Raw genomic sequence first — 27,493 nt, 5'->3', positions numbered from 1 at the left:
ACCCTATGTGTTTATGCCTTTAATCAGTTAGGGTATAAATTACATTTTTTGTTGTTGTTGTTGAGGTGAAGTCTCACTCTGTCACCCAGGCTGGAGTGCAGTGGCACCATCTTGGCTCCCTGCAACCTCCACATAGCTTCCATGAACATTTATATTTATTAAGTCTTCAAAACTCACTGCCCGGCTCCTGAATGTTTCCAAAGCATAGGACTGTGGCTGTGGGTGGTGGCTAACACCTCTAATCCCAGCACTTTTGGAGGCCAAGGCAGGTGGATTGCTTAAGGCCAGGAGTTCAAGAGCAGCCTGGGCAACATAGTGAAACCCTGTCTCAAAAAAAAAAAAAAAAAAGTCATAGGATTGAGGGAAGTAGCATGATAAGCATGATAGCAACAGATAGTCTGGAGAGGCTGTGTTGATGATCTGATTCATCAAAGTCAACAATAAATAATTCATCCGCATTTGAGCAAAAAATATGAACCAAGAGCCTAATTAGCTATCCAGGCAATTCCATAGAAATCAATTTTGCAAGTAAGTATGAAAAAGAGAAAAACATAGTAATATATTCTAGTTGAAAAATATGCCATGAGATCATTTAGTTTACCAAGGGTAATCCAAATAACAGGAATATAATGAGTCAAGCTAAAAATATGGCTCCAGCTAAGTACTGTATGTCCTGAAAATTTGTTAGAGTAAAGGAAACTATGGGTTACATTCAGGCCGACTTGAGGAAAAAATCTTAAAAACACTTCAGCTCTTTGATCTGAATAAACAGAAAACATTGTTAAGGTAGAAGAAGGATTCCCAAGGCAGTGTAAAAAAATGCATTCATACTTGTTATTCTTTTTTTTTTTTTTTAACTCAGAGGAATGTGTTGAACTGATTTAGTAGGCTGTAGAGCATGAGATACTAAAGGGGTCATGTCTCCATTCATTGAGGAGTCCCCAGTGGTGTCTGCAAAAAGCTTTGGAAAGCAGAGTGTAAATCTGTGATTCTTGACATTTTTCACACTTTACCCAAAGGACTTTTACAGACACTTGCTCATAAGTTATCTCATGAAGGTAATCTTCATCTTCCTTAAGTTAATGATGCTTATCGCCCGTTTTATTTTCCGTTATCTAGCAGACACTGTAAACAATTTATCTCTCCCTTTTCTGGGTTCTTGTCAAACCTTGCTGTATTAGTCAGGGTACGCTAACTCTTGCAACAAACAATTCTCACATCTTAATGATTTAACACAATAAGAGTTTATTTCTGGCTCACATCACAGTTCAATGCACGTTGGAAGTAGTGGGAGGAGAGAAGAGCTCTGTGCACCTAATGGTTCTGCTGAATCCTCCGGCAGATGAAGGAAGAATGAGAGCACGAAGAATGGAAAGGAAAGTTTTATGGGCCAGGGCTGGAGGTGGTATTGATCATTTCTTTCCATATTTCAATGGCTAGAACACAGTAATGTGGCTGCACCTAACTGCAAAGGAGGCCAGGAAATATAGTCCTGTGTGCTAAGGAGGAAAAGGAAAATGCTTTGGTAAACTGCTTAGCCTCTAGTCACTGGTATATTGAGGATTAAACAAACGCTTGTAAAGAGTTTAGCTCAGCATCTCTATGCACATAGTGAGGGGTCAATATGACCATGATACACTCTTCTTCTCAGTGAAGTAGGTATAGCATTAATCATTCTCACTTTGGAGATGGGAAACAGGCTCCAATAGGTTGTTACTTTCCCAAAATTGCACGGTTAGCAAATAGCAGAGCTGGAATTAAATCTAAGTCAATTTTCTTAAAAAGTAGAATGTATTTTGTGTGTGTGTGATTTTTTAAAAATAAAATTTTAAAGGCCGGGTGCGGTGGCTCACGCCTGTAATCCCAGCACTTTGGGAGGCCGAGGCGGGTGGATCACGAGGTCAGGAGATCGAGACCATCCTGGCTAACACGGTGAAACCCCGTCTCTACTAAAAATACAAAAAAAAAAAAAAAAAAAAAATTAGCCGGGCGTGGTGGTGGGCGCCTGTAGTCCCAGCTACTCGGGAGGCTGAGGCAGGAGAATGGCGTGAACCTGGGAGGCGGAGCTTGCAGTGAGCCGAGATCGCGCCACTGCACTCCAACCCGGGGGACAGAGCGAGACTCCATCTCAAAAAAATAAAATAAAATTTTAAAATCTTTTTTTTCTCTTTTTCTTACTTTTGTGGAGGTGCATATCTTGGTAGAATGTTTCTTGAAGGCACTTGACAAATGTAGATTCTGCCTTTGTATGGACAGGCCATACTCTCAAAGGTTCAGATATACTTAGCTCTTCTGATTTCCTGGAATATCATGTTGTACCTTTCTCATGTCACTCATAAGTGAATCTGGGCCAAGCATTGCTAAAAATTGTATTGTTTATTCCCACTTTATGGCCACAGGTCTTGTTGCTGAGACTACTGATCTCCAAAGTGGAATGTGCTCACTCTAGAGGTATACAAGATAATTCACTGAAGTGTGATAAGAATTTTCATAGCTTCTACTTACGTTTATCATGAGAAAATTAAGCCCTACTAATCCATATGGATTGAGGTTGGCATCCCCACATTGTCTCTATATTTGACGCTCACATCAGATGAGATACAAATGGAGTTTCTTTCTTTGAGCATTAGTGACATATTGTGGTTCAAAAGGGGATTTACGGATTTTTAAAAACTAACTTTAACAAAATGAAATATTACAAAGTGAATAATTGGTTTTAAAAAATTGCTGGGAAAAAGAAAACCCTGTGAATTGAAGATGATACATAGGATCCCCCACTCTCAAATGGCAGAACCGACACTTTTACTTAGTATGATCCCTTCATCAGTCACATTATGAAGTTAAATACAATGATTAACAAAATCTGACCAGCTGACTCAAAACATCCAAAACTATTAAAAAATCTATTTGAAATACAGTATTAATTTGTATCCACTTAATAACAAGATACAGAAACCTAAGTATATATTTTCCCTGAGATAAAAGTTTATTCATTTTCATTGTATTCCTTCAAAATTTTTGTTTACATTTCATAATGTATATTTTTATATTAGCCCAATAGTGGATGTGTATAACTTATAAAGTAATATACATATATTGGGGGTATATGCTCAAATTAAGTGTACTTAATTTGAGATTATTGATTTAGACAAACAACTCTACCTTTCTCCAGTTGAGAGTTCTAGCCTGTGAACACAGCAGTGATTAGTACCTAATGATCATGCAGTTAAGAATTGGTTGCTATTATTACTATTAGGTTTGGTTCTAAAGCCCAAGAAGGTACAGATGATTCGGATGCAGACATATCATTTATATAGAACCCCCACCATTTTGCCTCAAGTAAACAACATAATCTGTCTCTCTGGAGACAGTTTCTTTGTTTGCAGCTATAAAATTTGCTGCAGTTGTAATGCTGGATCTAAGAGGCTGTCATATTGACTTGAGGAATTCCAGAAAGGCCTCCCTGTAACCCTTTTCTTCTAGTGTGACTTAGGGAAACCCAGAAAGAACTCCCTTAACTCCTCCACCAGCAAAGGCTTCCTTCCTCATTCTCACCTGAAGCCCCATTATTAGCATTTATTCCTGTGAAGGGGACTACCTTCGCTCACGCCCAGAGTTCACCTATTCCATTCTGTTCTCCCAAGCACCTAGTGTAAAACTCAACAACAGCACTTTGACTGTAGGTACAGTCCTTCCTCCATAACTGTGGGGAGTTGGTTCCAGGACTCCCCTCTTTTTTTTTTTTTTTGAGACAGTCTCTGGCTCTGTTGCCCAGGCTGGAGTAGAGCGGTGCTATCATAGCTGACTGTAACCTCAAACTCTTTCCCCTTGAAATCTGCAGATGTTCAAGTCCCTTATATAAAATGGCATAACAGCCTGGGCACCACAGTGAGACCCCATCTCTACAAAAAAAATTAAAAATTAAAAATTAGCTGGATGTGATGGCACATGCCTGTAGTCTCAGCTACTTGGGAGGCTGAAGCAGGAAGATCACTCAAGTTCAGGAAAGAGTTCGAGGTTACAGTCAGCTATGATAGCACCACTCTACTCCAGCCTGGGCAACAGAGCAAGAGACTGTCTCAAAAAAAAAAAAAAAAAAAAGGTATAATATTTGCATATAACATATGACATCCTCTTGTATACTTTATTATTATTATTACTTTTGAGACAGGGTCTTACTCTGTCACCCAGGCTGGAGTGCAGTGGCGTGATTACAGCTTACTGCAGCCTCGATCTCTGAGGCTCAAGTGATTCTCCCACCTCACTCTCCCGAGTGAGTAGCTGGGACCACAGGCATGCACCAACACACCTGGCTAATTTTTGTATTTTTTGTAGAGACAGGGTTTCATCTTGTTGCTCAGGCTGGTCTCAAACTCCTGGGCTCAAGGGATCCACCCACCTTGGCCTCCCAAAAAGCTGGGATTACAGGCATAAGCCACTGTGTCCAGACTCTCTTGTATACTTTAAACCATCTCTACATTACTTATAATACCTAATACAACGTAAAAGCTATGTAAGTAGTTGTTATACGATATTTTTAAATTTGTATTTTTTAGTTGTTTTATTATTTGTTTTTCCCCAATATTTTATATCCATTTTTGGTTGAATCCATGGATGCAGAACGTGAGGCTAGATGGGCCAGCTGTACTTGTTTATGTGTCTGCCTGCCTGCTGAATACCATGCTTCCGTGGGGATAAATGCTACCTTATTCATAGGCTTCAGAATTAGACAGTGCTGACTATATGATCTTAGGCATGTTGCTAATCCTCTCTTGGCCCATGATCTCATCTATAACATAGGAAAATACTTCATAGAGCTGTTGTGAGCATAAAATGAGACAATATTTTTTAAAAAGTTTGGCTCATTTTAGGTGTTCAACAAAAATTATTGCTATTTTCTCCATCCATCTACCCAACACAATAATAAATGCCTTTTGAATGCCTGTTAAGTGAAAACATGATGAATCAATTTATTTTGTTTAAGTGCTGAGATTGTCTTATAAAATAGAAGTTTTCAATGAATAATGACTATTGGATAGGAAAGTATTTGAAGGAAAAATTTAAAAAATGAATAATGACTAATGTTTCAAGAGTGTTTACTACATCTCAGGTACTGTGGTTATACATTTTTGTTTAATCCTCACGACAACCATATGAAGTAGGTACTCTATAACTAAAATCCCCATTTCACGAACAAGAAAACTGAGGTCTAGTAATTTATCTACAGCTGAGTGGTGAAGTCAAGATTAGATTTCAGTTCTATCTGACTCTAGGACCCATATACTTAACTGTTGTTGTATTGCAGAATACTTAAGGTTTAAATACTCAGTTTTCAGCCCTGCTTAGGGCTGGCTCTGTGTTTTATTGCCAAACTCATAACAAGCTGTATATATTTGGATTAGAGCAAACATTGCCTAGGGCTTTCACAAACACCTCATGGAGACCATCCTGTTCCCTCCCCCACAAGACTGTGCCTTCGGAAAAGCAATGTGCTTAGTAGCACCAGGAATCAGATCCTTTGAAGTATACAGCCCATGAAATCAACCTGCCTGGACTTTGGCCCATCTGCCAGCTCTGAGTCAGCTGGCAGGAAAAAGGGCCAGAGGCTCAGATGTAATCAGTTCCTAAACAGGCCCAACTACACCACCTCCACCTTCTTCAGCCTCTCTTATCCTTCCAACCTGATTTCACCACAAGAAACCTGTTTGTGAGGGAGGGCACCACATCTCTCAGAAGTGGTCCAGTGTTTCCCCATTAATGCCTCCCTCATTAACTCCCTGCCATGGACAGCCATACTTAGATCATAAACAACAGAAAAGATTAACGCTAATTAATTCTGGAGGCACTGGCAGTCTATTGGAATAGAGTGCAGACTTTGGAGTCAAATCAGCCAGGGTTCAAAGTCCCAGCTTTCCAATAGCGCTGGGCAAATTGTATAATCTCTAAATTTCAGTTTTCTTATTGACAAATTAGGGAACAAGAATATTACCAGTATTTTAAGGAGTTGTTATAAAGATTAAATGAGAAATATGAATGATGTGCATGTAATGCCCTTGGAACAGTGCCTTTGCTTATAGTAAGCATTCAAATGTTAGCTACAAATGGCGTGGCTTGTGGCAAGTGAACAATGGAGATTCTATCACTCTCCATCCAGAAAGTTTATGTAAAAATTTAAGAGCCCCTGGTGTATAGTAAGTACTCAAAACATTAATCCATTTGATCAACGAACTCCCTGTTTCCCACTTTAATAATAATAGTAAACAACTGGAGTTTCTAACATCACAAACCTAGGTGAGAGTCAGTTTTGCAGTCATGTATAAAAGGGAAACCAGTATTGAAGATTAGGCAAGCATCCAAATAGCTGTTCTGGCTAGACTATATTAGGCCTAAAGATTCTATAGCAAGGTAGGCCGGGCGTGGTGGCTCACACCTGTAATCCCAGCACCTTGGGAGGCCGAGGCGGGCAGAATACGAGGTCAGGAGATCAAGACCATCCTGGCTAACATGGGAAAACCCCGTCTCTACTAAAAATAATAATAAAAAAAAAATTAGCTGGGCGTGGTGGTGGGCACCTGTAATCCCAGCTACTCGGGAGGTTGAGGCAGGAGAATGGCATGAACCCAGGAGGCAGAGCTTGCAGTAAGCGGAGCTTGCGCCACTGCACTCCAGCCTGGGCGACAGAGCTAGACTCCGTCTAAAAAAAAAAAAGATTCTATAGCAAGGTAAGGACCAGGTGGATACTTAGACAACTTTGTAATTTACACAGCACTTAGTTTTCCTTTCACCAATTTGACCTTCACAACTTTATGGGGTAGTTCTCATATCATATTTGGAATTTTTAAAGAATACTTGTTTTACATGTCATTCTCCTCCACTAAAAGACAAGAAAATTTTTTTCCTCATCTTATTCTATCCAGATAAAATTTCATATACAAGGACAATGGTCTAGCAGAGTTTAAAGTGAGTTTTTTTTCTTTTTCTTCTTCTTGAAACGGAGTCTCACTCTATTGCCCAGGCTGGAGTGCAGTGGTGTGATCTTGATTCACTGCAACCTCGGCTCACTGCAACCTCTGCCTCCCAGGTTCAAGTGATTCTCATGCTTCAGCCTCCCGAGCAGCTGGAATTACAGGTGTGTGCCACCATGCCAGGCTAATTTTTGTATTTTTAGTAGAGACGGGGTTTGTCATGTTGGCCAGGCTGGTCTCCAACCCCTGACCTCAGGTGATCCACCTGCCTCGGCCTCCCAAAGTGCTGGGATTACAGGCCTGAGCAACCACGCTTGGCCTCAAAGTGAGTTCTGAATGGGGAGAGGTACAAAAAGAAATAGGAATCATTCCACCTAGAAAGCCAGACATATGCTACCCATGAGATAATTTATCTGTAAAATTGCATAATTTGTACTTCAAAAGACTAAAAAAGATAAAGTATATAATGCTGATCTTTTGGTTGTAGTACATATTAATGAACCTAAAAGCAAATTGGATGGAATTTCCACTCATAAAAAGGAAGACTGAACATGACCATTTGTTAATGGTCAAGAGGCATGGTGTGATTTTCTCAAGTCTATAAAGGACCAGTAAAGCATGGCAGAACCATATAGCACTATAAATTAATGGAACTATGCTTTTAGTCTACCTGGATACCCAGAGATGTTTCCAGGGCTGAGTTCTTGGGTCATGTGAATGGATTACAGAGGGGCTGCAAACAGTTTAAAATTATGGGTTTTACACAAATATAGATGTGGGAATGGTTAGAGTGAGGGGAGGGACTTGGCTGTTTCCTTTTGTGTGTGGCAGGGGAGGGAGGTAACATCCTGGATGTAGCCATAGCTTTTATAAAATTTTTATAAGTCCATGGATCCAAAACGTTAAGAAACACTACTATATGCATGATAAAAATCCCTACTTATTCAATAAACATTCACCAAACACTTACTACATAGAGACATTATGCTGTCTTTGTTCTCATAATGGAGGATAACATGCAAAACAAAAATTCTGAATAATTCCAGTGATTTACGACATGAAGTCATTTTTTTCTTCTTGCTATCAATACAAGCAGACTCCCTTTGTGATGTCTTTCTACCTGCTTATCTCAATGATCTAAAGAAGATCCATGTTATAAAGTGTCTAACACATAGTAGATCCTCAAATGTTAGTTCCTTGCCTTTCACTTATCAATTTAAAGCCACATTTATCTTCTCCCCTTCTTCCTCTCTCTAGTGTTTCTTTTAATTTTTATTGAAATGAGATCCTGCTGTAGGAATATGTTATCCAGAGTCAGAGCAGGAGGCATGGTGTGATTTTACCATATCTATGCACCTATAAAGTACAGCAGCAGTACAAAAGCCCTTAAATAACGTAGGTTAAGTATCAAACGTTTTGACATATAAAAGGTACTGAATGAATAGTGGCTAATAAAAATAAACAACAAAAAAATCAAATCAGAAGAACAGCAGCTGCAGACTCAAAGGAAGTGTGAATAGAAAAAACACTGGTAAGTTTTCACAGATTTCATAGTCATGAAATATGAAAACTACAAGGAAGTTTAGAGTATGTAAGTCATTCTATACATGAGAAGACTGGGGGTCATACAGCTCTATCCACTTGAAGCCAATTCAGATCAGGCTTAACTTTGCTATGCAGCTTCTGACATCAAACTACATGAAATCTGAAGAGATCATAATGCTTGCTATAATTCGGTTATTAATATCCCAAATGTGTCTCTCTAGTTAAAACGAGAGGACAAAACCTTAGGGGAAAAAAACTAACACATACACACAAGGGTTTTGCTTCTAGCTGGAGAACTCTGAAATGGACCTTGGTATATACTCAGTCCAACCTTACTATTTTACAGATTATGAAATTGAGGCCCAGAAAGGGGTAGTGACTTTTTTTTTTTTTCTTTAGATGGAGTTTTTGCATTTGTCGCCCAGGCTGGAGTGCAATGGCACCATCTCGGCTCACTGCGACCTCTGCCTCCTGGTTTCAAGCAATTCTCCTGCCTCAGCCTCCCGAGTAGCTGGGATTACAGGCACCCACCACCATGCCTGGCTAATTTTTTTTTATTTTTAGTAGAGACGGGGTTTCACCTCAGGTGATCCACCTGCCTCAGCCTTCCAAAGTGTTGGGATTACAGCCATGAGCCACTGCGCCCAGCTGGGGAAGCGACTTTTGAAGAGTAAATTACTTATTCTGTATAAGTTCAGTACAGAATCCCAGGTCTGTGGCTCCCAATTAAGATAGATCATTTTTTACATGAAGGTCACCCCTCTACAGGACTCATCTCTTTCTTTGGTGCCCTCTATCTTTGAGAATCTAGGTCTCTTATATTACTCAGAACACACTACCCATATCTATCCTTCCATGCGCATTGTTCCATCTCAGGCCCTAATCTCCTCCTTAAGCCTTCAATCCCATCCTCTATCTAATCAAACACACACACCCTTTACCTTTTCTGAGTCCTAATTCTTTTTCTTTTATTTTTTGAGACAAGATCTCGCTATGTGCTTAGTCTGGTCTTGAACTCCTGAGCTCAGGCCTCAGCCTCCTGGGTAGCTGGGACTACTGGCTTATGCCACAATGCCAGGTGGAGTCCTAATTCTCTTCAACAGTTTAAACTACAAGCTAAGGTACTAATGATCAATAATGGTATAATTTAGCATTTCCTTGCTTATATTTCTACAAGGCTATTTGAAATGGCACTGTCTTAACCCAAAAAGGCATACTTTTTGAATAAGGAATAACTATATGAAACATTTAAAGTGTTTGTTTTTGTTTTTAGACAGAGTGTCACTCTGTAGCCCACTCACAGGGTGGAGTGCAGTGGTGTGATCTCGGCTGATTGCAATCGTCACCTCCTGGGTTCAAGCAATTCTCTTGCCTCAGCCTCCCTAGTAGCTGGGACTACTGGTGCACTCCAGGCGCACTGGCCCAAACGTTACTTTTTGAAAAATAACCATTTTTAATCACAAAAATTATAAATGAGACAGCTCAAGAGGATTTTTTTTGAGGTGATAGAATTGTTTAGTATCTCAATTATGGTGGTGGTTATATGATTCTTTGCATTTGTCAAAACTCATAGAATTGTATACCAAAATATGTAAATTTAAAAATTAACAATATTTTTTTAAAAGAGGAAGAAAGTAATTGCATAGTCTACTGATGCCCCTTAGTTTTCCTGCCCAGAGGCAATCACAATGCAATACTGGTCTTCTAAAGAATCAGCTGGGTGTGGTGGCTCACACCTGTAATCCCAGTGCTTTGGGAAGCCAAGCCAGGAAGACTGCTGGAGCTCAGAAGTTTGAGACCAGCCTGGACAACATGGCAAAACCCTGTCTCTACAAAAACTTAGCCAGGCATGGTGGTACGCATCTGTAGTCCCAACTACTCAGGAGGCTGAGGTGGGAGGATCACTTCAGCCTGGGAGGCAGGGGCTGCAGTGAGCCAAGATTGCACCACTGCACTCCAGCCTGGATGACAGAGCCAGGCCCTGTCTCAAAAAGAAAAGAATTCTTTTTAACGGGAGAAAAAGCATACAAAAATTTTTTTTATTGATACATACATAATAGATGTATATAATTTGGGGTACATGTGACAATTTTATACATTTATGTAATTTGTAAAGATCAAATCAGTGTACTAAGAATGACATTGTAATGCTAGAAAGGTAGTCACTGAGGCAGACTTATTGGACAGATGTTTTTGGAAATGACGACTTTTTAGTCCTTGTAAGCTGATAAATCCACTATTCTTTTCAAGGTAAGGTTGGCACTTATTGGGGCAAATGAAAATGAGAAAATTAGGGAGTAAGGTCTGGAGAAGATAAGTGAGAATTAACACTGACACTAAAATTTTAACATTCAGGGACTAGAGCCAAAACAATAAATACATTTAAAAACAAAGATTGCATAAGAACAAAAATGTGATTGTTTTCAAAGGTTACAGATTTTACTCCAAGGCTGTGCTGAAAAAGCATCCTGCTTGATAGCCTACCTGGAATCAAATATTCTCTCCCCTTCCTACTAATATTACTCATATGTCTAATTCAATTTCTATACAGTTCTTAGTGTTTTTTCAGTTATATGTCATTCATGCCAACATATCCATTTTACCCATTTAATTGATACTGAATGATTACTAAATGTAAAATTAATAGTTCTGGTATTTTATTGCCATTACAATATTTATATTATTCTACTGTAGCTTTTTTGGCTTGCAGATCTATTTTCCACCTCTCCCCGCCAAAACTGTCAGACTCATATTGGCATATCTGTGTTTATTTATCTTGGAATCCCTAGAACCTACCTTGTATATTATCTGACACCTAGTGGATACTGAATGAATATTTGCTGAAGAAACAAAAGCCCTGTTTTAAGCAGAAGGAAATGTGAATACAAATATGGTTGAGCTCCTGCTTTTAAAAGAACTTACAACTTGCTGGTCATGTACAGTCAATATAATTAGTAGGCCACACACATAGGTGGGTAAATAGAGGACAGAGGGTAGAGAAAGACTGAATTTAGTCCGATTACATGGAAACAACTTATCTTAACATTCTATTACAAACATTAGTGCTAGGGTATGTAACAGGAGACCCTTTACTGTCCTTTCATAGACCTGTGCTGATGATAGAAAACCTTACTGGGTGACAGGAAAATAGATTGGATAGATATAGCATATCTAAAAATGTTCTAATTGTATTTTATTTTTAAAGAAACTGAGGATGAAACAGCCATTGACAAGACTGCATATTCTTGGAATCTGTTATCATAAAGAATAAGGTCCTAAAGGAAAACAATTTATTTCACTAAAAAACAAGTCTGACTGGGCGTGGTGGCCAGCACTTTGGGCCGAGGTGGGCGGAACACTTGAGGCCAGGAGTTCAAGACCAGCCTGGCCAACATGGGGAAACCCTGTCTGCACCAAAAATACAAAATTAGCTGGGTGTGGTGGCGCAGTGCATAGTCCTGGCTACTCCAGAGGCTGAGGCAGGAGAATGACTTGAACCTGGGAGGCAGAGGTTGCAGTGAGCCGAGATCGCACCACTGCACTCCAGCCTGAGCAACAGAGCAAACTCCATCTCAAACAAACAAACAAACAGAAGAAAATCCCCTAGTCTTTCTGGAGATATTTCATAGGCTTCTTTCAGAAGATAAACTTAAGTGTTAACAGTAATGGCTTTATGGTCATAGCATTAACTACACGATGACATAAAGCTCAACCATCAACACATAATGTTTTATTCTCCAATACTATGGTCCTCTCCTGATCCTTTCACACACTAGTTCTGATGTACTGAGAATTGAGGACTCCAATTCAGTTTCCTGTTGAGGCGAGGTAGGATTTCATCAAGAAATGTTTTATTTCCTTGATTGTCTGAAACAGTGCACTTTGCTAGTGCAAAATCTGTCACAAAAGAATTGGATAAGTGGGAGGGGGGTGTAAATTGTTAAAGGTAAGCAATCTATCAGAGTTTTATAATTTAACAACTTACTTATCCATTAAGCAATTATTTCATGCCTACTGCTTACGTGCCAAGCAGAAGAAAACAGCATATTACCTACTGGTAACAATAACATGTGGCTGCCAAGGCAGCTTAGTGGTTTATGAGCCAGTCATTTTGCAGCATTGTGCTAAAAGGGAGGGAGAGTTAGAAGGTAAAATGAAGTCGCTTCTTACATGTTATCATCAGCTTTTGGGGAGCATCGTGAATTTTTTTTATTTTTTATTTTTAGTTGAGAGACAAGGTCTTGCTCTGTAGCCCAAGTTGGAGTGCAGTGGCATGATCATGGCTCACTGCAGACTCAACCTCTTGGGCTCAAGCGATCCTCTCACCTTAGCCTCCCCAGTAGCTAGGACACCAGCACGTGCCACCACAACCAGCTAATTTTTAAATTTATTGTCGAGATAAGGTCTCCCTATGTTGTCCAAGCTGGTCACAAGCTCCTGGGCTTAAGCAATCCTCCTGCCTTGGCTTCTCAAAAGTGCTAGGATTACAGGCATGAAAATGTTCATTCATTTGTTCTGTTGTGTACCAACTGTAGTGGATATAGTCAAGCTTGGATATTAAAACCTATACATTCAGGTATTAATAAAGGAGCTACATCCTCCCCCAACCTCATCCCTGATGAAACAAATGAAAATTTAGTAATTTTGAAAAAGTATCTTAGTCTTCACCATGAGAAAAATGAGATCTTCCTTAAATTCACCTTATAGTGTAAATATTTTGATTTTAAATTATATAGGGTAAGGCATCAAATTTTTCACTGCTTAGGTGTCTACAGATTTCAGTCAGGCTTTGGATACAACAGTGAAGAAGACAAGCTCCTATTAAAAAATTTTAACCAGGGTTCTTAATTAGGAGTTTATAGATTAATTAAAGGGGTCCATTACATCTCTCTTTTATTTTGAGACAGGGTCGGGCTCTGTTGCCCAGGCTGGAGTGCAGTGGCGTGATCTCAGCTCACAGCAATCTTCGCCTCCCTGGTTCAAGTGATTCTTCTGCCTCAGCCTTGTGAGTAGCTGGGACTACAGCAGGCCACCATGCCAGGCTAATTTTTTTTTTTATTTTTAGTAGAGACAGGGCTTCATCATGTTGGCCAGGCTGGTCTCGAACTCATGGGCTCAAATGATCTGCCCACTTTGGCCTCCCAAAGTGCTAGGATTACAGGCATGAGCCACCATGGCTGGCATCTATTTTCAATAACTTCTAATAAAATGTAAACATAGCCAACCAATCACAGTAGTTAGCAGTAAATGTGACTGTCACAATTAAACTGATTATTTCCATATCACATTACAATTGTTGCAGATAAGTTGAAATATTTATGCTCACCACACTACTGTGTTGAAATTATAGTAGGGCCACTGCTAGATCTTATTTATTAATAAACCACATATATTTCTATATCAAATTTTTTTGGTAACGATTTCAATATTCTTGGATCCTTTTGTAATTCAATGTACTGTACTTTATATGTTTAAAGGCTTTTTTAAAAAAAAGCGGTCCATAGACTTCACTAGATTGACAAAGAGGTCCATGACACTAAAAAAGTTAAGAGTAAAATGGTTTAGACGGCCATAGCCATCTGTACCTCTAGGGGCCTTATACTTCATATTTACTCAACACATACTTACAGAATGAAATAATTTAAAGTTGGTTGAAATTGTGCCCCCCAAATATTAATACTTTGGTTGTCTATAATAGAGTACTGTAGAGTTGCTTCTTATTCAAAAGCTTCCTTTTTTTTTTTTTTTTTTTTTTGAGACAGTCTTGCTCTGTCACCAGGCTGGAGTACAGTGGCACGATCTTGGCTCACTGTACTGCAACCTCCGCCTCCTGGGTTCATGCGATTCCCCTGCCTCAGCCTCCCGAGTAGCTGGGACTACAAGCGCATGCCAGCATGCCTGGCTAAGTTTTTGTATTTTAGTAGAGATGGAGTTTCACCATGTTGGCCAGGATGGTCTCGATCTCCTGATCTCGTGATCCGCCTGCCTCGGCCTCCCAAAGTGCTGGGATTACAGGTGTGAGCCACCACACCTGGCCATTCAAAAACTTTTCTTAAAAAATCAAATACTTTAGATCAAGTTTTTTCCACCTTGCGGCCCAGGACAGCTTTGAATGCAGCCCAACACAAATTCATAAACTTTGCTAAAACATTGCTTTTGTGATTCTTTTTAAAAACTCATCAGCTATCATTAGTGTTAGTGTATTTTATGTGTGGCCCAAGATAATTCTTCCAATGTGGCCCAAGGAAGCCAGAAGATTGGCTGCCCCTGATTTAGATGAAACATAGAATGGATCATAGTTTATTTCCCCAAAAGAACTTTATTATATGTCTTTCTAGATAAGCAATACTTGCTCATGTGGCTGGACTATATTCTTTACCAAATATCATTTTAAAACCATTTTAAAATATATTTTTTGAGACAGGGTCTAACTCTGACACCAAGGCTGGAATGCAGTGGTGTGATCTTGGCTTACTCCAACCTCCACCTCCTAGGCTCAAGCGATCCTCCCACTTCAGACTTCCCAGTAGCCAGGACCACAGGCACATACCACGATGCCTCTACTTTTTTTTATTTTTGGTAGAGACAGGGTTTCACCATGTTGCCCAGGCTGATCTCGAACTCCTGAGCTCAAGCAATCCACTCACCTCAGCCTCCCAGAGTGTTGGGATTACAGGCGTGAGGTGCCACACCTGGCTCCCCAAAACATATATTTTTAAGAGACAGGCTCTCACAATGTTGCCCAGGCTGGTCTCGAACTCCTGGGCTCAGGCAACCCTCCCACATTGGCCTCCCAAAGTGTTGGCATTATAGGCGTGAGCCACCACACCTGGCCTCTTTGTTGAATAACTATGTACATGCAAACATTAAAAATTTTGGCAGGCCGGGCGCGGTGGCTCACACCTGTAATCCCAGCACTTTGGGAGGCCGAGGCGGGTGGATCACGAGGTCAGGAGATCGATACTATCCTGTCTAACATGGTGAAAACCCGTCTCCAGTAAAAATACAAAAAATTAGCCAGGCGTGGTGGCAGGCACCTGTAGTCCCAGGTACTCCGGACGCTGAGGCAGGAGAATGGCGAGAGCCCGGGAGGCGGAGCATGCAGCATGCACCCCGTCTCTACTAAAAAAAAAAAATACAAAAAATTAGCCGGGTGTGGTGGCACATGCCTGTAATCCCAGCTACTCAGGAGGCTGAGGCAGGAGAACGGCGTGAACCCGGGAGGCGGAGCTTGCAGTGAGCCAAGATCGAGCCACTGCACTCCAGCCTGGGGGACACAGCGAGACTCTGTCTCAAAAAAACAAAACATAGAAAAAAAAATTTTTGTTATCTCTGTCTTGGAATTGCAGCAAGAATAAGGGGTACTGGAGCACAATTTAAATAACAGTGATTTAGGAACTATTTACCTTGGTGCTTTCAAATAAAATTAGGAATTGGATTAGGTGGAAAAATAAACTAGTAGCTTATTAAAAATGCAGATTTTAAAAATCATACATTGTGATGGTTAATACTAAGTGTCAACTTGATTGAAGGATGCAAAATACTGATCCTGGGTTTGTCTCTAAGGGTGTTGCCAAACGAGATTAACATTTGAGTTAGTGGGCTGGGGAAGGCCCACCCACTCTCAATCTGGCGGGCACAGTCTAATCAGCTACCAGCATAGGTAGAATATAAGCACGCAGAAAAACGTGAAGAGGAGAGACTGGCCTAGCCTCCCAGCTTCCATCCTTCTCCCACGCTGGATGCTTCCTGCCCTCAGACACTGGACCCCCAAGTTCTTCAGTTTTCAGACTCAGACTCTGGCTCTCTCTTTTCCTCAAGCTTGCAGCCAGCCTACTGTGGGACCTTGTGATCGTGTAAGTTAATACTCAATAAACTTAATATATGTGTGTGTATATATGTATCTCCTATTAGTTCTGTCCCTCCAGGGAACCCTAATACATACATTGTATAGAAAAAAATGCAGATTCCTAGAACCCACCCTCAGATTTTTAAGCAGTATATTCTGGTTGGGAAACCAGAATCTGCATTTAGCATATATCCCAGGAGATTCTGTTGTTGGAAGTTTGCAGACCACGCTATGGAACTAATATTACAGAAAACCTTGCATTTGGTGCTCTGTTAAATGTTACCTCCTTTTAAAGATATGGAAGGCTTCAAAACCTAAATTTGCCAAAGTAGACATAGTTGCTAACTATCAGAGCAAGAATTCAGAACCCACAACTGACTCTAAAGCAATTCTTAGCTATGCCTTTGGACTTCTTACAGTTCTAACACTCTTTAACTGGGCCACAGTGCTTGTACTTACTTCAGGTATTTGCAGATCAAATCTTGAAAATGGTTATATTGGCTGAGTGTGGTGGCTCACGCCTGTAATCCCAGCACTTTGGGGGGCCGAGGCGGGCAGACCACAAGGTCAGGAGTTCGAGACCAGCCTGGCCAACATAGTGAAACCCCGTCTCTGCTACTCAGGAGGGTGGGGTGGGGGAACTGCCTGAATCCAGGAGGCGGAGGTTGCAGTGAGCTGAGACCGAGCCATTGCACTCCAGCCTGGGTGACAGAGTGAGACTGTCTCTAAATAAATAAATAAATAAATAAATAAATAAATAGAAAATGGTTATATTACTCAGATAATACTTACCTTATCTCAATTTTTAAACTGTCAGTGATAGAAGTAGACAGTTGAAGTTTATATACACATATGCAATATTTGGTATATATAGTATCATTTACTAAGACAGGTATTTTGGTAAAGTTAAAACTGAGGGGATATTGGTTTATAACACCTAAGGTACAGAAAATCATACTTCTCATGATTAAGAGTGGCTTTTTTATAGATGTATTTTCAGTGAATCCTAGTTAAATTTTTTTAGCCTCAAATAAAGTGATCTCACATGTGATAGTACTTAATATATCCATTTAATTCTTATAGCAACCTAGCGAGGAAGATTTTCTCCCTACTTCACAGACAAAACTGAGGCAGAGTTAAATAACTTGCTTATAGTCAACAGTGGTTGGCCGAAGTGTCATTTTAATCCTAGCTGACTGGCTCTGAAGTCTACATTCTAAGTTGCTACACCATACTACCTTTTGGGTACTTATTAAGCATTTTTCATATATTTCCTTAATTTTTATTTAATCTCAGAATGATGAACATGCTTAAAATCATGTAATGTGTTTAGATTCAAACGCAAGATTTTTGTTGCTAAACCCGAACTCTTAATGACTAACAACTTCCCATGATCATGGAGTAACGACCTTAGGTGGCTTTATTAATCATAATGCATAGTAGTATAAATACCGTGTGATAGGCTGTATTTCTATTTTGACTTTAACTAGTACACAAATATTTTAATATAATGTCCCTACCAGGGTTCTAAGATGAATGAATTACTTTCCAGTTATCTGTAAATTGTTAAATGCATTTTAAGTGAACTCTGTCTACCACAGTACCAAGCTATTCTCTAAAAATTTAGTGTTATCTCAAACAAGGGACTATACATAGCTTTTGTGTTTCTACTTAGGTTTAGGCACGTTAAATGGACCTCTATGAAGTTGCATCTCTTACTTGACTGAGCAGATATTAAGTTAAAATTAACATTAGGTTACAGGTGTGTCAAATAGCTCTCTAAATCTGGGTATAATATGGGCCCATGACAATAAACAATTACCATTAAACATTATTTTCATACCTCTCCCTCCCTCCAGCGATAGAAGATTGCTGGACCCAAAGTTTTACATTCAGCAGGAACAGGCAGGTAATGGCTTGGACACAAAATTAGGTTTTAGCCTAAATTTTTGAGATTTGGGGAGTCACACTGGATGTATGGGACTCTGCACTTAAGTTCAAAATGTGTTAACTTGTGGCAGAGTAACAGAACTAGCAGGTCACATTTTGTTTTTTCTTTGAAATGCCTCAGGTTATTTCTTCTGGTGCACATCTTGAGAGCAAATTAAATCACGTTTGGACATACCAGGTTACAGTGCCAGGCTCTAGTAATAAACAACGTCTTTTGACTTTTATTATACTGAATCCCTACCTGTCTTGGTTACTCCCTTCTTTTAACTGAAACAGGGCCTTACTCTTACCCAGGCTGGAACGCAATGGCATCACTGCAACCTACGACTCCTGGGCTCAAGTGATCCTCCTGCCTCAGCCTCCTGAGTAGCTAAGACTACAGGCACATGCCGCCATGCTCAGCTTTTTCTTTTTTTTTTCCCTGAGATGGAGCCTCATCCTGTTGCCCAGGATGGGGTACAGTGGCACGATCTCAGCTCACTGCCTCTGCCTCCTGGGTTTTAAGTGATTCTCCTGCCTCAGCCTCCTGAGTAGCTGGGATTACAAGCACCTGCCACCAAGCCCAGCTAATTTTTGCATTTTTAGTAGAGATGGGTTTTCACCATGTTGGCCAGGTTGGTTTTGAACTTCTGACCTCAAGTGATTCACCTGCCTCAGCCTCCCAAAGTGCTGGGGTTATTGGTGTGAGACACCATGCTTATTCAACTGCTCCCTTTTTACTGACTTCTTTCCATTTATTCTGCCAGTTAAATTTCTCAAGACATAAAGCAGCTTATTTACTGAATTTGATTTATGTTACTGGGTAATGGAATGAGAAGGACTTCAGGTAATGGACGTTAGTTCGTAACTCTCAGAATTCGGTTACTTTTTATGGAGGGCTTTGTTGCCTTAAGGTGTCAGTTTCTTTCCTTGTGCATTTTTCTGTATTGATACAATTAAACCATCTTCATGTAAGTAATCTAATCAACTCAGTTATCTCAGATTTCTCTTCCTCCAGGTAATGTGTATTGATAAACATAGCTGGGCAACAACACAGACAAATCCTGTTCACATTTAACATTCTGGTTCAACTGAGCATCAGTTTTCTCTAACAGTGGTGGTGAGGATCCTAGTTAGGTTTGGCAAGGAAGTATTTATGATACAGGTGTGAAAAGCAAACACCATCTTTCAGAACCAAGTTAATTTATCAAAAGAAGCAGAGACATTATCATTGCCATGTGTTTTTGGAATTAAGAATCATAAATATGCACTATTCTTGGGAGTACAAGTTTGGTTAAATAGGCAGCTATGAAAAACCTGGCAAACAGGGGCTATAGGAAAGAAAAATAATCAAACAAAAATCAATTATTATGTAGAAGAAAACTACAAAAGTACTTCAGAGCTCTTCTCCCTTCCTCCTGACTGGATTTCAGGGCAGGGCAGAATTTTGTGTCCTTGAATTCCTTTAAAAAGTTATCAGACTGAGGTACAGTATGATTTTGGCCCTTAAGTAGGGAAATTTAAATATGCTTATGCCTCTTCTCCTATCTTAAATCCTTACAATCCTGCCCTCTCTAACCCATTATTTCTTGCCTTTTCCACAGCCAAACTTCTTAAAAGTTTAAGTACCTACTTCTTTTCTCATTCCCATTCGTTCACTTGTCAAACCTCTGAAATCTGGCTTCTCCTCACTACTACATTAATTCAGTTTATCTGGAAAATGAGACAATCCAGCAACTCTTCATAGGGAAATACACGGCCAGTTGAAAAGTAACAAAATTTGCCCATAAATTGTCTCAAGAGCAGCAAGAAACAGAAGCAAAACAATTTTAGAAAGACACATAAACATGAATACTGAAAATGGAACAGTCATAGGACTGAAACTCAAGAAAGAGGCATAATGCCCAACATTAAAGATATGCAGAGTAAACAGCTGAAATGGAGACTCTTGCATTTAGACTGCCAAATATAAAAACAAATAAATGTAAACAGTTTATCACCAAAATAACACTTTAAACTGTTGAGAATGCATAAATGTACCATACTACTGTTAGTATTCCATAGAAATAGCACATGACCAGTATGTCATTTAGATTACACATATGGAACATGCTAGTTAGCTGCAGTATTTTAATTGCAATGAAAGCACTCTGTAAGTATCTCTGCAATAGTATACTTTATACATTACCACTTAAAGGCAAATACAAAATTCTTCAGTTGTTTTATTTCAGGATATTTAAAAACTTAAGTTTTCCTGGTTTTCCTATATAAAATACAAAACATTCACAAGGAAATGGCAGAATATGCTAATAATTGAGCCAAGAGAATACACACTGTGCAGTTTTACAGGGACAAGTACTAAGTAACTATAGAAGCTGTCACTTAATACCATATAAATAGCTAGAAGCCCCAGTATACGCCTGTAGTCCTAGTTACTTGAGTGGCTGAGGCAGGATTGCTCGAACCCAGGAGTCTGTGGCTGTCATTTGCTATGATCATGCTTGTGAATAGCCACTGCACTCCACATGGCTAGACCCCATCTCAAATAAATAAATAAATAAAATGGCTAAAAGTTTGGTCGGAGAGGGTAGGGAAGGAGGAAAGCTGTTTTATTTTGGCTCAGTCTTAAAAAAAATGTATCACTTAGGTACCTCAAGGATTACAGTTACTGAATTTTATCTTATGGTGCTGGAGCAGCTCGTCTCCAAGGTATTCAGTTTGATAAGCACCTATGTGTTATATTCATGAAATCAGGAGTTAGGTGTAAGAAAGTGACTTTGATGAACATTCCTTAAGTTTTAACCTTTAAGCAAGTTTATGTATAGGCAGCACCCTTAGATTCTACATCAAATAAGGCTTCATGAATACATGAATACTTCATGAATACATAACTGCATACAGCTGAACATCTCTGCATGTTTGAATTTCCTTAAGTGGCTATATTCATGAACATATTTACGCTCGGCAAGTTTATCTTCATATATTTATCCTTGCAAAGAAACATTTTCGGCTGGGCACAGCGGCTCACACCTGTAATCCCAGCACTTTGGGAGGCAGAGGCGGGTGGATCACGAGGTCAGGAGTTTGAGACCAGCCTGACCAACATGATGAAACCCGTCTCTAATAAAAATACAAAAATTAGCTGGGCATGGTGGCATGCGCCTGTAAATCCCAGCTAGTCAGGAGACTGAGGCAAGAGAAATCACTTGAACCCAGGAGCGGAGATTGCAGTGAGTCGAGATCGTACCACTGTACTTCAGCCTGGGCAACAGACTCCATCTCAAAAAAAAAACAAAAAACAAAAGTTTTCTAGTGCTCCCTTAATTATCCAAACCTGTAAAAAATTGAGAAATAAAGTTAACAGAGGACTCTCTTTTCCTGTTAATCATTACTATGGACATTTGGATTTCAAATCTTGACCTTGGGATATTTACTGCATTTATCTTCAGCAGCATATTAAGCAGCTAAAATTATGTAAATTTGTTTCAAACTCAAGTTGGGTTACTAAGATTAAAACACACTTTTTATTTTCCTGAGTATTGTTAACTAAAAGTAAAAATAAAAGTTTTCTCATTGTCCAGAATGAATTAAAGATTTTCCCTAGAGGACAGGCATAGTGGCTCACTCCTATAATCCCAGCACTTTGGGAGGCAGAGGCAGACGGATCACTTGAGGTCAAGAGTTCCAGACCAGCCTGGCCAACATGGTGAAACCCCGTCTCTACTAAACATACAAAAATTAGCTGGGTGTGGTAGTGCCTGCCTGTAGTCCCAGCTACTTGGGAGGCCGAGGCAGAAGAATTGCTTGAACCTGGGAGGCGGAGGTTACAGTGAGTTGAGATCACGCCACTGCACTCCAGCCTGGGTGACAGAGCAAGGCTCTGTCTCAAAAAAAAAAAAAAAAAAAAAAAAAAAAATGTAATCTGTTAGATCTGTTAGCAAGATTATATGATTATATAATGGTACACTTGATGGGAATTAGGAACATACCGATATATTCCTGTATGAACTCAAGTCACTTAACCAGACCACTTCCTAAGCTGTAAAGAGGAAGCTTTGAATATTAAATGCTTATCTGAAACCATTTGGAAAAGCAAAGTTTATTAATACCACTCTGAAGTATCTGAAGCTCATACTCAATTATTTAAATTAGGAACTTAAGCTCCTCTATTAAAAGGAAAATCTGTATTTTCTTGTTGAAACATAAAATATAAAGCACATTTCATGTGTACTACTGTCTTAAAAATTGAGAGTCCAACATTAAAATTAAACAAGTATTGAACTGCATTATACAAGAAATCAAAATCCTAGAGTATCATGACAAAAAAAATCCACTGTTTAAAGAGTAAAGAGAAACAGTGGTGAGCTTGCTGTATCATTAAAGACACTGAACAGGTAAGATAACTGGATTCTAATTCTGCCCTGCCTTTTGCCATCAATGTACAGTGTGACCACTGGCAATTTTTAATTTCACTGTGTGCATGCCCATTTCCTTATCTGTAAAACATGGGCTGAGGAATTTGTAAGATTTCTCAGCTCTAAAAAGGGGTCTCTGTGACCTAAAAGATACTCTATTATAATATCATTTGTTCAAAGATCATGAATATTAACATCAATAACTTAAAAATTCAAGACTTAGGGCAAGAAAATTTTTATTTTCAGAAAATTCTAAACAATATATTGTCTCTAGATACTTCAGCTTTTAAGTTTCTGCATAACTATCATAATTTTACCACAGCATTGAGCTCTTACTAGGTGTCTCTTAACGTTAGACTTTCTTAATATTAGGTTAAACTCTCATTCTAAGAAATATACAGGTTAGTCAGGATATCATGGTTGGTCCCTTTTTTTTTTTTTTAAAACGGGAGTTTTGCTCTTATTGCCCGGGCTAGAGTGCATTAGCACAATCTCGGATCACTGCAACCTCCGCCTTCCAGTTTCAAGCAATTCTCCTGCCTCAGCCTCCCAAGTCGCTGGGATTACAGGCACCCGCCACCACACCCAGTTAACTTTTTGTATGTTTCGTAGAGACGGGGTTTCACCATGTTGGTCAGGCTGGTCTCAAACTGCTGACCTCGTGATCCACCCACCTCGGCCCCAAAGTGCTGGGATTACAGGCGTGAGCCACCGTGCTTGGCCCAGTTGGTCCTCTTAAGGCTAAAACTGATCTCATCTCCTCTCACTCCCCTCTCCCTCCCACAGTTGCCATGTGTAAACAGTTCACCAGGTAAATTCCTTATCTACACATTTTCAGAATTCATTCATGGGTATAATTAGCAATAAACCTAAAATCTTTCTCAAAGCTTTTGTTATTGTGTGACTTACTGCAAAAATACAAACACAGGATGTAGAGGACTACTCCACCCAACTCTTGTAGACTCACCTATAGTTTTAAAAACACAATACTTGGTTCTAACCCTGGAGATTTCAACAGGGATGGGAAGGTAACAGCCATATACTTTTAGAGCTGTATAGGTTATCCTGACACCTCTACTGAAAAAAACCCTTGCTCTAACAGCAATTGGCTTCATACTCTTAAATGAGCTACCTATAATTTTAATACAAATCAATGTCCTAATTCTCTTTATTATTTTTTTGAGATAGGGTCTTGCTCTGTTGCCCAGGCTGGAGTACAGTGGCTCAATCTCTGCTCACTGCCACCTCCACCTCCCCAGTTCAAGCGATTCTCCTGCCTCAGCCACCCTAGTAGCTGGTATTACAGGTGCACGCCACCATACCTGGCTAACTTTTCTATTTCTTGGAGATGAGATTTCGCCATGTTGGCCAGGCTGGTCTTGAACTCCTGGCCCCAAGTGATGTGCCCATCTCGGCCTCCCAAAGTGCTAGGATTACAGGTGTCAGCCACGTGCCTGGCCCTAATTCTTTTTTGAGAGATGAAAAGCTTTACCTCCTCTAGATATTCCTAATTCCACTTTAACAATATTTTCCTAAGCTGTGGTGTTTCTATGGGACACTGTTATTTTTTCAGAAGCTGGCCTCCCCAACTCCTCAAATATCAATTTTATAAATAAAATTTATAATGAGTGCAGGATTTTTTCATCTTTATGGTCAGATGTCCATTAGATACAAGGATAGAAGAACTTCAAACTACCCAAACACATGACAATTTATAGAAATCACTGTATTCTACAGGTATCACTTTTCAAACACAAGCTTTCTTTCTTTTTTAAAAACAGACATAGTCTCACTGTTGTCCAGATTGGAGTACAGTGACACAATCATAGCTCACTGCAGCCTCAAACTAATGGGATCAAGTGATCCTCCTGCCTCAGCCTCCCAAGTAGCTAAGTCTACAGGCATGCACTACCATGCCCAGCTCACACAGAAGGTTTCTGAGTAATCTGTTGCTCTTTTTCCCTACAATTTGTCTTCCATATAACTCAAACTGACAAGGCTATGGCTTATATAAAGAAATATATTATAAATCAACAAGACTCATGATAAGTTTACATAAGACATGAGAATACACCTGAATCACCAACCGGGAAAAATGATTGAAGAGCTTGAAATTAAGCCTAAGTGTAAATCTCTGTTAAGCTTACAACATTACAATAGTTAAATCGAAGGTTAGAAAGAAAATGGTAGACATTGTTCCTTTTCCTGTACTTACCACCATTACTTAGAGAAGTTTCTGAATAACAACAACTTTGAGGCTTTTTCACTGGTGTATTCATGGATGACACCAACACATACTACTTCTGCTTAAAAATCAAACTCATTCATCTTGACTTGTTCCCAGAAACATGACACAGAAGATCATTTTTCGAAAAAGTATTTTTGTAATTACCATCTGCATACACCTGAGAGACTGTTTCTAACATGTTTTGGTCATTTTTAATCATTCTATCTGCCTTTCTTTGCTATAAGGATCTATTTTTAATTTTATTCACTCCTAACATAGAGGGGAAGTGCATACCTTCAATGACGCAAAGTAACTAGTTAATGTTGTTTCAGAATAATGTGCAAAAGGGAAGGGAGGAAACAGCACAAAGTATATCAGTATTTTTACACATCAGACACCTTCAGGAAGAAAGGACATTTCTCATCTTAGTGTGACACTCTGAAAAAGAACACACAGCACTGTTTCAGTGACACAAGAAAAAAAGTACAGTTCATTTTGAGATACTGTGCAAAATCACTCAAAAGACAATTAACTTTGGTTTCAGTCACTTAGTTAAAAAAAAAATTTATCCATGACCGATGTTACTCTGTAATCTATTGCCAGACGTCAGAAGGCCTATCATCAATAATATCCCACCCCTCCCGCCTTTTCTGAGACACGGGCTTGCTGTCGCCCAGGCTGGAGCACAGTGGTATGATCGAGGCTCACTGCAGCCTCAACATCCCGGGCTCAGAGATCCTCCCACCTCAGCCTCTAGTGTAGCTGCAACTACAGGGGTACACCACCATGCCCAGCTAATTTTTTTGTTTAATGTTTTTGTAGAGACGGTACGGGGTCTCCGCATGTTGCCCAGGCCGGGGTTGGACTCCTAGAATCACGCTATCTCCCCGCGTCTGCCCCCAAAGTGCTGGGATTAAAGGCGTGAGCGACCGCACCTGGCCAATATCCCCTTTGAACATCTGCTTTCGCTGGTTGGTAAAAAAGTGTCATTTTAAATTTAGTGTTACTCCTTCAGGCTATTCCTTCTCTCTTCTTACTTGCAGGGCCAAAGCAACCTCTCTTTCCACTTTGGCCACCTTCCAACAACGATTTCTTCGGACGCCTTTGTTAATCATTCCTGTATGAAAAATCAGTGAATCTGAAGCTTTGGGGAGAGTGAAAGGGGGTTGGAAAACAAACGGCAAAACAAAAATGCATTTCGGAGGACTACCCCAACTCTGTGGGTGGAAGTGGGCTTCTCCGAATAAAGGCGAGGGTCGCCGCCTCGGGTCCTCGCACCTCAACAAAAGACACCAACTCTCTCAACTGTACTGTTAACAGATCTAAATGATACTCCAAGCCCAAAAGTAAACCGACTCTCTCAATCTCTTAGCTAAAAAATGGAGAAGGAAGCGTAGGGCCTCATGCAACCCCTTCAGATGCTGAGACCGAGGCTCACTGGGCCTCTGGATGCCGCTTCCAGTCGGTCCCGCCCTACATCAGTCCCCAGCATGGCCTCCACCCTCTGGTTCCCAGGTTCGTGCCCGCGGCTATCCGACCAGGTCGTCCTCCACCTCACCGTCCCCACTGAACCACCACTTGACTCCTGCGCACCCCTAAAACCTCTGCCCGGCTCCGCGGAATCGTCCCAGTACTCCTAACATGGCGGCCGAGTCCCCTTTGCTCCTTCACTCTGGGCGCTTCCCACTTGGAGCATTTTGGGCATTGTAGTTTCGGGGATTGCCTGGGTATCCCTCCAGGACGTAAGAAGACTACAGTTCCCAGAAAGCACCGCTCCCGAGCATGGCTATTGGGGACGTTTGGACAGAGGGATGATGTCATTGCAAAAGCCCCACTGCATTCATTGTGCTACGGTCTCTCCACCCCCTGCTGCTGCTGGGCTTGCGATTGCCGCTCGCTCCAGCTGAGCTAAGTGTAGCAGCAGCACCAGGGCAGGGACTGACTCCAGCCCTTGGACTCAGGACATCGCAGACCTTCCCTTGCGTGCGTGACTCATTCGCACATCCATTTCTGTTTATGCCTGGGGTGGGGAGAAAAATCCCAAACCAGGTGAGTTGAAGTGATTTATTCAAATGCTTCTACCAAGTTATTCCTCCCGCTTAGTTCTCAAGGCTTTCTTTTGGGAAGCTGTGAGCGGTGGGGAGGTGGGGGGGATTGGGGAGAGGCTTGCAGGCACTGCTGAGGGGAAAAGCTCTGTGCCATTTGGGTCACTGCAAAGAACAACTCCAGCAACCTTCCCCCGCCAGAGGACGGGTGCCTGCCAATTCCCTAGTCGCAACTCCTCTCAACCTTTTTGAGGCGGAGAGAGGGGGCTGGGCTGGGAAGGATGTTGGGGAGTGCTCTTGGAAAATCTGAGGAAGGCAGAGGTGGGGGACTGCAGTCCTGTCACACACGGCCCTAGAGCTGAGGTTTGAGTGGGAAGGGGTGATGCGTGGGGAGAAATGGAGACAGTGATTTAATGTGGTCGCACTACTTTAGAACATTTGAATGTCGCTTGGACGAGCACTAGTTATTAATTTTTAAGATGAACGTGCTTAAGTTTTGTAGGGCTTTATTTTATGTG

General features: G+C 40.4%; 1 protein-coding gene and 1 long non-coding RNA gene across 5 annotated transcripts in view; one reads left to right on the top strand and one right to left on the bottom strand.

Annotated features, from left to right (window-relative positions):
* Positions 1-9,467: 9,467 nt before the first annotated feature.
* On the bottom strand, positions 9,468-26,626 carry LOC100968154 (uncharacterized). The gene is made up of 3 exons (XR_157360.7): positions 26,524-26,626; positions 25,866-26,047; positions 9,468-25,368 (listed from the first exon to the last, which is right to left on the bottom strand). It is a non-coding gene; the product is annotated as an uncharacterized LOC100968154 (long non-coding RNA).
* A 109-nt stretch (positions 26,627-26,735) lies between these two features.
* RAB30 (RAB30, member RAS oncogene family) overlaps positions 26,736-27,493 on the top strand; it is a 98,493-nt gene continuing 97,735 nt past the window's right edge. The window contains exon 1 of one of the 4 annotated variants that reach the window (XM_003821987.7): positions 26,736-26,979. The gene's annotated coding sequence lies outside the window, so the exon portion shown is untranslated. Of the gene's footprint in view, positions 26,980-27,206; positions 27,339-27,493 lie in introns of those variants that run through there. The other 3 variants (XM_034933458.3, XM_055093775.2, XM_034933456.4) reach the window with 3 other exon arrangements.

This window comes from Pan paniscus, chromosome 9 (genome assembly GCF_029289425.2).
Source record: "Pan paniscus chromosome 9, NHGRI_mPanPan1-v2.0_pri, whole genome shotgun sequence".
Lineage (NCBI taxonomy): Eukaryota > Metazoa > Chordata > Mammalia > Primates > Hominidae > Pan > Pan paniscus.
This window is presented reverse-complemented; position numbering and strand designations above follow the sequence as displayed.